Here is a 9,903-nt window from a genome sequence, read left to right on the forward strand (position 1 = left end):
TATTCTTTTGCCTTGTCTTTTGGTCTTGTTGGAGCAAACTCCAAGTATGAGATAACCATTCTTATGTCAATTCGTCGCTGGGCAAAAGATATGAGACAACGTTTACTAAATATCAAGTCATCGTTCGGCAAAGATATGAGACAAACTTTCTAAATATCTAGGCGACGTTCGGCAAAGATATGAGACAACCTTTCTAAATATCTAGACGACGTTATGCAAATATAGCAGATAACGCCTCTAATATCAAGTCGTCGTTTTCCAAGAATATGAGATAACTTTTCAAAATGCAAGTCTTGGTTAGGTAACGATGGCATTGATAAGTAGCATTTTTAATGTAAATGTTATCCCTGAAAGAATTATATCGGACATTTTAACTGAATAAACGGCGTTACTTCGGCTAACAGTTCTGAAATTTTTCAACATCGTGGAGTGGTTTTTTTTCTATAAAATGAGTAACAAAATTGAATGGATAATAAACGAGCTGACCAAAAGCTCGAATACTAACAGTACCGGTCAAAACACGAAAAATAATTATTCTTGCTGACTTGACAGACGTATTGCAACTTGAAATACTAGTTCATGGTAAACAATATATCTCATTGAATAAATGAGATATGATTGAAAAGGGTGTAACTGACGAATCCTTGCGAACCCTACCACCGTTTCCTTTAAATCCCGTAATAAAGACATGAGATATACATTCATAAAGAAGATAATTCTCATGGTAGAATTAAACTAATTTAGGAGAGTAATTACAAAAGGTTTTGACTGTAGGAAAAGAATCTATAATGAAGACTTGTCAGAGAAAATATTTTGGTAGCTTATTTATGTGACATGTGTTCGCTGGATCAGATGAATTTTCCACTGGTAATTTACAATCAGTTCTCACACACACACACACACACACACACACACATATATATATATATATATATATATATATATATATATATATATATATATATATATATATATATATATATATATATATATATATATAGAAAGCATATCTCAGTTTCCCTTTTATGCCTTTATCGAGTCACACAAGGTAGGTGTCTGAGAGTTTCTAAATGAGATAGCTAGAGAGTGCATGCCACAGAGAAGACCAACCATACGTAAAATAAAAAATCAGATCCACTTTGAGGTGATCCCTCAGCTAAATATGAACAATGAAGTAATGTTTTCGAAATGTAGAGACGTTTAACATAAAATCCTTCCAGATTCAACCAGAGCCCGAAATAAAATATTTTCATTAGACTGTTTATTATAAGTAGAAAATGAAACATCAGACCTTAGAGATCACAATCACCAGTTAAGTAAGCACTTAAACAGATACCATTATTAAACAAGCACATTATTTATGTTAATCTATGCATTTTTAACTTAAACACAAATCCGTGGCAATTTTGACAATTTCTTTTTACCCTGAAAATCGTGTCCACGTATAAACTACATGTGCTTAAAGTTTTAAAGTTTTAAATGAAGTCAAAGTTATTGGCATATTCTTGGATAGCAACTTTTTAGTGGACCATTGTAAATGAACGAGGTTTGATCAGTAGAATCATCATGATTCTTATATATATATGTGTGTGTGTGTGTGTGTGTGTGTGTGTGTGTGTGTGTGTGTGTGTTTCGTACTAACTCTGAGTGCACCGAGAATACGGGAGGATTTGTTACAAACAACTATCAAAGTGTATTACAAACGAATCAGAGAGAGAGAAAGAGAGTTTGCGACAAAATCCGGAGGTTGCCTTTTTCGATTTGTAAATCGGAATAGTTCACAAGCTATTTAAATTTTGCAAGACATAATCTGAAGAAAAACGTGAAGCGCTAATAACAATTTAATTTCTATGACATTAATTTTTTTTAAATGACATGTTCCATGAACTGATATTTGTACGATGCATCTTGTGAAGGGTTCACAACATCTACAGGCATAGTATAAAAAACATCTTCTGCAGGGTGCACGACAGCATCTACAGGCATAGTATAACAAACATTTTATGCAGGGTTCACAACATCTACAGGCATAGTATAACAAACATCTTGTGCAGGGTGCACGACAACATCTACAAGCATAGTATAACAAGCAAACTTGTCCGCAGCCGGTCGTCCTCTGTCCCCTGAATCTTGAATTGGCATTTACGTCCATTACACACCAGCACGTTTCTCAAACGGTAATTTTAATGTTCTAATATCTTCCCATCCGGATCTAAAAGCTCCCCGTGTCCTCTTAGTAGAGTTGAGAGCCATCCAATAAGTGCCCGTACGATTGATTGTATCTCTATTGACAATGTAGATTCTTTTTCATAGAGAACCTAAGCGGGTAGCTGATTGATTGTACAAACGAATCTAAATCATTTTCTCGTCTTAGGATTTGCGAGAAGAACCTTTATCAGCTGTAAAATGTTCAATATTTATTCCGGAAACAGGTTTCTTCTCGCGTCTACTATCTCGACTAAAGTTGATTCATATGTTTCCAAAGATCTCTTGGTATCGGATTTCATCCTTGTTCTGTACTATTCAATCAATATACCGTGAGCCACAAAGATAACACTTAGTGCCATATTCCAACGGTTGTCGTGGCATCGATCACATTGACTACTCGTAGTAATAAAATGAAGCTTTTGAAACCACTCGCTTTGAACCGTTTTTAAAAAAAAAACAAATTATAGGTCATAACCTTGATCCTACGTGACCTTTATTTACACTTGTGAAACGCCATGTGTGTATGTGCAACACATGGATCTGATCAGTGAACGTGGTTCATACAAGAGGACAGTTACCGGGCATATAATGCGGTAACTTATATTGGTAACCGACAAAACACCCATTATGATACTGCAGTTGTAAATGTCTTTGAGATTGTGACTGTGACGTAAAAAAATTGTTTATTTATTTGAAAGGAAACTACTCAACGTTTATTGCCTGTAAATCTGCTAAAACATGGTTCATTGTTTGTGCTTGGAGTTGTCTATGATTTCCCATTTACAAAAACAAATGCCTTGAAACCTGCCGAACTAATTATTTAACTTACATAATCACCGAGTAGGGTTTTACTATTCGAACTGAGATTACTTTGTGCTGCTGCAAGCAGTTCAGAATAAACACATAAACACGTATTCATGAATTTAATCGTATAGAAATCAATTTACTGCATCACTAGAAATATCGAATAATGTCGATGTAGCTCCGATGTACTTATGTGAGCTGTTGGTGCTGTTATTCCAGCTACATTAAGCCACACTAAGACCAACTGTAGTTGGCGCGGCAAGTCCTCATATAGCATTTGTGACCAAATACGCGCGCATTTTACGATCAATGCGATTCTTCTGGTGATTTCATTTAATTTTCAGATTATTTTCCGCTAAGATTATTTTTTTACGTCGCTATAATTGTGGGGTCATCATAGTTCTTCTACTGTCTGGACTCATCACCTTGAGATGCAATAGACATATACACGTCTAATCAATTACCGTGTTGTATCTGGCATAGCTGTGGTACAGTCATACAAATTATCTTTCTGAAGAATACTTACTTACTAAGGCCATTTCCATAATATATCATACAAACGGTTTCTTTTCGCGTTGACAACCTGCAAGGGAATCAAATGTCCATGTACGATCTCCGTTGTCTTCAATATCAAGTCGATCCCTAATTGTCAAGGGTATAATGAGTATGCTTCAACCAGTGAGTGTGACATGCAAGACACGTAGGAGCCGCGAGAGTAATCGATATCAAATCAACAGGCTCCGCTAACGGCGTCACAGATTGAACTGATAAGACGTTACCATCCAAATGTCTTGCGCCATATGGTATCTAGACCCTCCATGTCATACATGCAGAATTTGTTGCTTTCCTGTAATCTCCGGAATATCTAGAAGCGAAATGAGAATTATTCTTACTGACGACTGTATATCGACCGCGTTTGGTGAGCAGATTTAATCAAGATGAAAGAACGGACTGTTTGCTCGTGTTCTCGTATGAAAATTGCAGTCTTGTCAGTTGTTAATGAAATTCGTCTAATTTTTTCATTGATGGGTTCCATGTTGTATATGCTCGTGGAACGTTCAACAGGATTGCCATGTCGCTCCTTCATTCAACAAAAATCCAAACGAATTATTCGAGGGACTGGATATTTGGCCAAAATTAATACACAAACAGTGATGCTAGTGCAATATCAGGTTTGCTGGATTTACCCACGATGATTGATGAAGAGAAAGTCACACAAAAATCTGGTTTCATTGATGAGATTGTAATCATCGAGCTGACCCTCGTGGTTGTATTTACAATGGCACGCTGCACCCTGACATATAATTTAGTTTCGTAATATACGTCATTGATGTCTTTAATTATTTCTTGTATTAACAAATGAAATGTCCCTGGCTCCATAGTATCATTTTTGAGTAACCGCTGAAAACTGAATGCGATATCACCGATTACTTGTGATGCGTTCTTGGCCACAAATTGACCATACTAATATTTCCAACCGGTCCACGAGTTACGTACCTGTTGTTGGTCTACATACACGCATCTAACCTCTGTTGTTTCACGTTTACGTCAGGTTTGTGGCCATGACCACGGAGACCTTTGCCATGTTTATTATTCCTCCTCCGAAGGGCAGAAATATTGTTTTCCATGGTAGGCAAATATTTGGCAGGTGTGAATAATATTTTTCGGGAAACAGAGCTTCATGTGGTTCCTCTCAGAATAGTGGGAAATGTTTGCGATTAACCCACCAGTCAAGCTTGACCGGTGCTTAACCATGTTTGCCATATTTGTCCAGAAGCGTTCATCACTTTCTAGGTTTTTTCCAATTCTTAAATACGTCAATGATATAACTCAGGCGCATGTCACTGAGTAATGTGCTCATTAACATAAACGTTTCCAATACCTTGCATGTAGACTTTTTGCACGGTCAAATGTAAACCATTTTCAAAAATCTGCCTGCGTATCTACACAGGGAAGTGAAGAAATCTTGCGGGACACTGTGACTTGTACATGATTGATGGATCTTCTTTTTTAAATTCTAAGATGCCTCGTCATTGCCTATGGTGTGATTGACTATTTCCGTTATGGTTTAATCTAAGCCTTCTTGGGTCTGCTCTGGAAAGTGCTTCATAGCATCCGTAGTTTTTGTCTCGTGGCACAGCAGTTAATTCCGTGGCTGCCACGATTTACTATGTGGCTGCTTTGATATCCTATGAATTGAACTCGATGTTTCTTTAATTCCTATTATCACCCTCACACATTTCGCTGTCTCGCGCATGGGTTGGATCGTGGTTGCAAATGTTTATTTAGATCTGATGTAAGGTTTTCCGTCGCAGTCAGTCGCCACAGTAACATGTCATTGCATCCATGTGCTAGTTGATCGAGCGCGGCTTTGCAACCGCAGTCAGCAACTACTGCTATGGCATCCCTGATGAATTTCGTAACTGGATATGTTTATTATAGTTGTTAAAACGCGATACTTGTTCGGAAGGCAGAGCCGAGATTGCTCTGCGGTTCAACATTCAAAGCAATATAGTTCGGAAACCATACGGATCCTGCATGATGTGTACTATCAAAGCAGTGACGGAAGCAAGGTTTATTTAGCATAATGTTCAATATTAATTTTGCAATAGGAGAACATTTCGTCATCATTACCTCTCATGGTCGAAACTTCCCCATTCTAAGACTGTGCATTTGCCTTGATCTTATGTAGACAGTCAAAGCAAGTTAAATTGCAAGCGCCATCAAAACTAAGATTATATTATCATTTGGAGTAAATACAGAGATACTTATACTGTTTGTTTCGAAGGGTCTTTACGTGAGTACTTGAAAACTCTGAACACGATGAAAATCGTCATTTCCGCATGAGATTATCGTCCACAATATAAGAAGAGCAACGCTGCCAAATTAAACTGCATTTTTCTTTCACATATATCACGATTGTCTCATCAGGAGTTATATATATCTCACAATTTGAGCAACTGGATTAAAACGATACGGTTACAACTCAAGTATAATATCATTAAGTCGGGGGTCCTATGGAGGAAACCTTTGTTTAAATGCTACATAAATAATACCATTAATTTGACTTGTAATGAAAAAACAAAGATCAATAAAATCAGCTTACAAAAACGTTTAAATTTATATTTTGTATCTTTGAATATCTCATTGAAGGTTTAAGTGATGAAATTTCACGATGTCACTTATTCATTGATCACAACGTCATGTAGTTTCTGTTGTTCTTGTTGGAGTCACGATTTCCACCCCCGCCACAAAATATTTTTAGACAGTGAGAGTATCCTGTTTGGAACAAAGACAAGTAAAAATCCCCAGCGCCTATGCACCCACCATGACCATTCCAGATGACATCAAGGACAAATGTTATGCAGATAAGGAATTTAGTATCGCAGATAAGCTTAACATAGATAATGTCATCATTGGCGATCACCAAACATGACCAGACGTCATTGGCAAAATGTAATTGACAAGTGCAACAAGGACAAACGCCTCCTACTGGGAAAATGCGCTGAACACGACCTCCTGGTCTCCACCACATTATTCCGATCAAATGACTACATGATCATCAGGAGAAGAAACAGGCAGGTATGTCCAATAATGTATGCTGATGGTACTACACAGCGCACGGGCAAAGAAAAGATAAGTCAAGAATGGGCAGAACAAACCAACAATTATTTATCAGTGACGAGGCAAATGATTGGAAATCAACATGTCACTCGCTAATCCTCTAGCACTTATTAAAATGGCCAAGTAACTGATCTGCTCTTAAATTAACAAAACATCTGGAGCAAAGGATATAACAGGTGAAGTATACAAAACAACATGGCTTAAGACACTGTATCAACCCTTTCTAATCAATGTTGGTTCAAGGGAAAATCACCCAGGAGTACAAGAATTCAACCGAAAAGCAACAGGCAATCATGCAACAACCATCAAGGATGTCTTTGATGTTAATAGTTATCAATATTCTGCCGAATCGTCTTGTGCATCACAGCAATAAAGAACTATTCTCTGTGAGTCAGCGCGGTTTATGGAAATAAAGAGGAGAAGAAACACATAGTGATTGCACCTCGTCGACTCCTGGAGTATAATTTTCGTCTATCTGACAGAAGTCTTGAACACAGTCAGTCCTGGAGTCCTCTGGGACACCATGGGAAAGTTAACTGCACCAGAGAAATGCATCACTGTTGTTCGACAATTTCATGATGACATACTTGCTCTAATCGTAAACGACGGCGAGTCGTCTGAATCACTCCCATGCAACAACGCAGTCAAACAAGGCTCAGTGTTGGTCCCAACCCTCTTCAGTGGGATGTTCCTTGCCATACTAACAGATATATTCCTTCACTATGACACTGGGATCGACATCAAATACTGGACTTATATTAAAGTCTTCAATCAGAGGAAAGTGCTATCGAAGCTGAATTTACAGGAAGTGTCTCCTTGGGATTACCTATTTAATGATGACTGTACCTTGAATGCTAAATCATATTCTGACATGCAATAGAGTATGGATCATATCCCTTCAACATTTGACACGTTTTGGGCTCATAATCAGTATAAGGACAGAACTGATGAACCAACTGCACAAAGATAGCTTGACGTAGAGCCTACTATTACAGTGAATGACGAAACATTCCATGCAGAGGAAAAGGTTCTATTACCTCGGTAGTTCAATGTTGCGTGCAGTTCACATTGGCGACGAAACCAACGGCAGAACAGCCAAACCATATGTGGCCTTTGGCAGATTACGCTCAAATGTTTGGCAGGGTAGATATGCTAATGCAAACAAAACTAAAGGTTACACAGTCAATATGCTGCTAATACTGCTGCATGCATAAGATATCTGGATGGGTAGAGACACCATAACAAGAAGCTGAACCATGCCCATTTAGGTTGCATGAACAACTGATAATCTTATAGCTGGACAAGGTCGCATACACTGATGTTCACATACCGGCAGGCATTCCAAGCATTTACACTCTATTGAAACAGGCAGATCACGTAACCCGGATATTAGTTGAAAGACTACGAAAGAAAATCTTCGACGCTTAGTTGAAGAAGGAATCCGATTTCACATTGGCCAGAAGAAGTGCTCCAAAGGCTCCCTCAGGTCAGCCTTAAAAAGCTTCGTCAGCTCCTAATATTTCTTACATAATCGTAATGACCGGCGCAGTCGCATCCATATTAGACCTACGTACTATGAGCTGAGACGTGTTACAGAGACAAAGCAGAAGCGCAAGCAACTTAAATCCACGAACTGCATCACTTTTCCTTTGATCAAGCACCCCAAACGTCATCTACTACCCAGTGTGCTACAAACAGTTCAAAGCACAAATAGCAGCAGAGGGGGCGAATCGGACATTTTGTCCAATCGTTATTTTGCTTAATTATTACTTTCTGCACTCAACGATCTAGTGTCGTCAGCGCCTGGTAAAAAAAAAACGACGACGTCGTTGGAGGATCGTCCAATCGTCATTTGGTTTAATTAACACCTTCTGTGCGCTGATCCCCAGCCATGTCTGCCAAATATTTCGTAGCGTGTGTGTATCAACGCCGTTGAACACAGCAAGAATATTACAGTTGTCTCTAATTACTTTTGGAATCTGAGTGTATCGTTGAGTGACATATATCACGTCAGTGTTTTTATGCCTGCCTCTGGAAAATATCCTAGCTGGTTTTTTTTGATTGTCTAACATAACATCATCGTACACGACTAGATTGTTAACGTCACCATCAATATCATCAATACCCGGTGCATCATTGATATCCGTAATAAACTCAATAACATTTTTTTTAGCGATCGCTGATGCATTCTCGTTGAAATCTTTCAACACCTCGTAGCATCGTTGATCATCTACGCTAGGAGCAACCAAATACAACTTATCCCACTTCATCCATCTCATTATTAAATTGAGTAACAATTGCGTCTTGCCGGATCCAGATGGTCCGATGATAATCATCCGGATCGAGTTTGGTAACGCTGCAACATGCTTAACTGGTTCTCTTGTTTTAGTCGCCGAAAAATCAATTATATTCATATCTCTATACATAAATTATGGATCTATATTGTGTGAAGTGCAGAGTGCGTACTGGCACAAATGATATGACAACCGCTACAACAAGAAATAACAGATCGGCCCTTACTGGCAAGTGTGTACAATGCGGTACAAAGAAATTTAGATTTATTTCTATTAGACCCGGAGATGTTTTAAAAAAAAGCGAGGAGGTGACATCGCAGCCAAATTGGCAAAACTCCCCGGAACACCGTGGGCAAAGTATCCAGGAGAAAAACACCTCCCAGGATATAACTACTGTGGCCCCGGAACACGATTAGATATCAGACTCGATGATCAAAATCAGCCCAAACCCGGTGAGTATCCAATAAACGCTATCGATAAGGCGTGTCATGCTCATGATGTTGCTTACAAAAGTAGCGATCTGCAACAGCGTCATATCGCGGATGTAAAATTAATTCACGCATTAAATGCTATTCCTGATAAATCCGTCAAAGACAAATTGGCCTCATGGTTGGTAAAATCGGCTATGAAAGGTAAATTAATGATTGGAAGCGGAGCTTCTCGCGCTGGTAATTGAAAACGATAGCGTTTATAATAACAACATGGAATCCATCTATTATTCTCCGAGAGGATACTGGAAGGGGAAGGCCGCAATTGGTAAGCTTGCAAGCGCTGCAAAGGTAACAAAGACCACTGCGGCTAATTGGTTATCCAAACAGGCTATATGGCAAATCTATCTACCACCGCCTAAACAAATCAACTTCTCGCGCTTTGATGTCAGCATACCTAATGAAGTTCATCAGGCTGATATACTATTTTTGCCGCATGACAACGGTTACAAATACGCGCTAACCGTAGTTGATGTTGCGAGTCG

This window comes from Sinohyriopsis cumingii, chromosome 5 (assembly GCF_028554795.1).
Source record: "Sinohyriopsis cumingii isolate HCF-2022 chromosome 5, ASM2855479v2, whole genome shotgun sequence".
Taxonomy (NCBI): Eukaryota; Metazoa; Mollusca; class Bivalvia; order Unionida; family Unionidae; genus Sinohyriopsis; species Sinohyriopsis cumingii.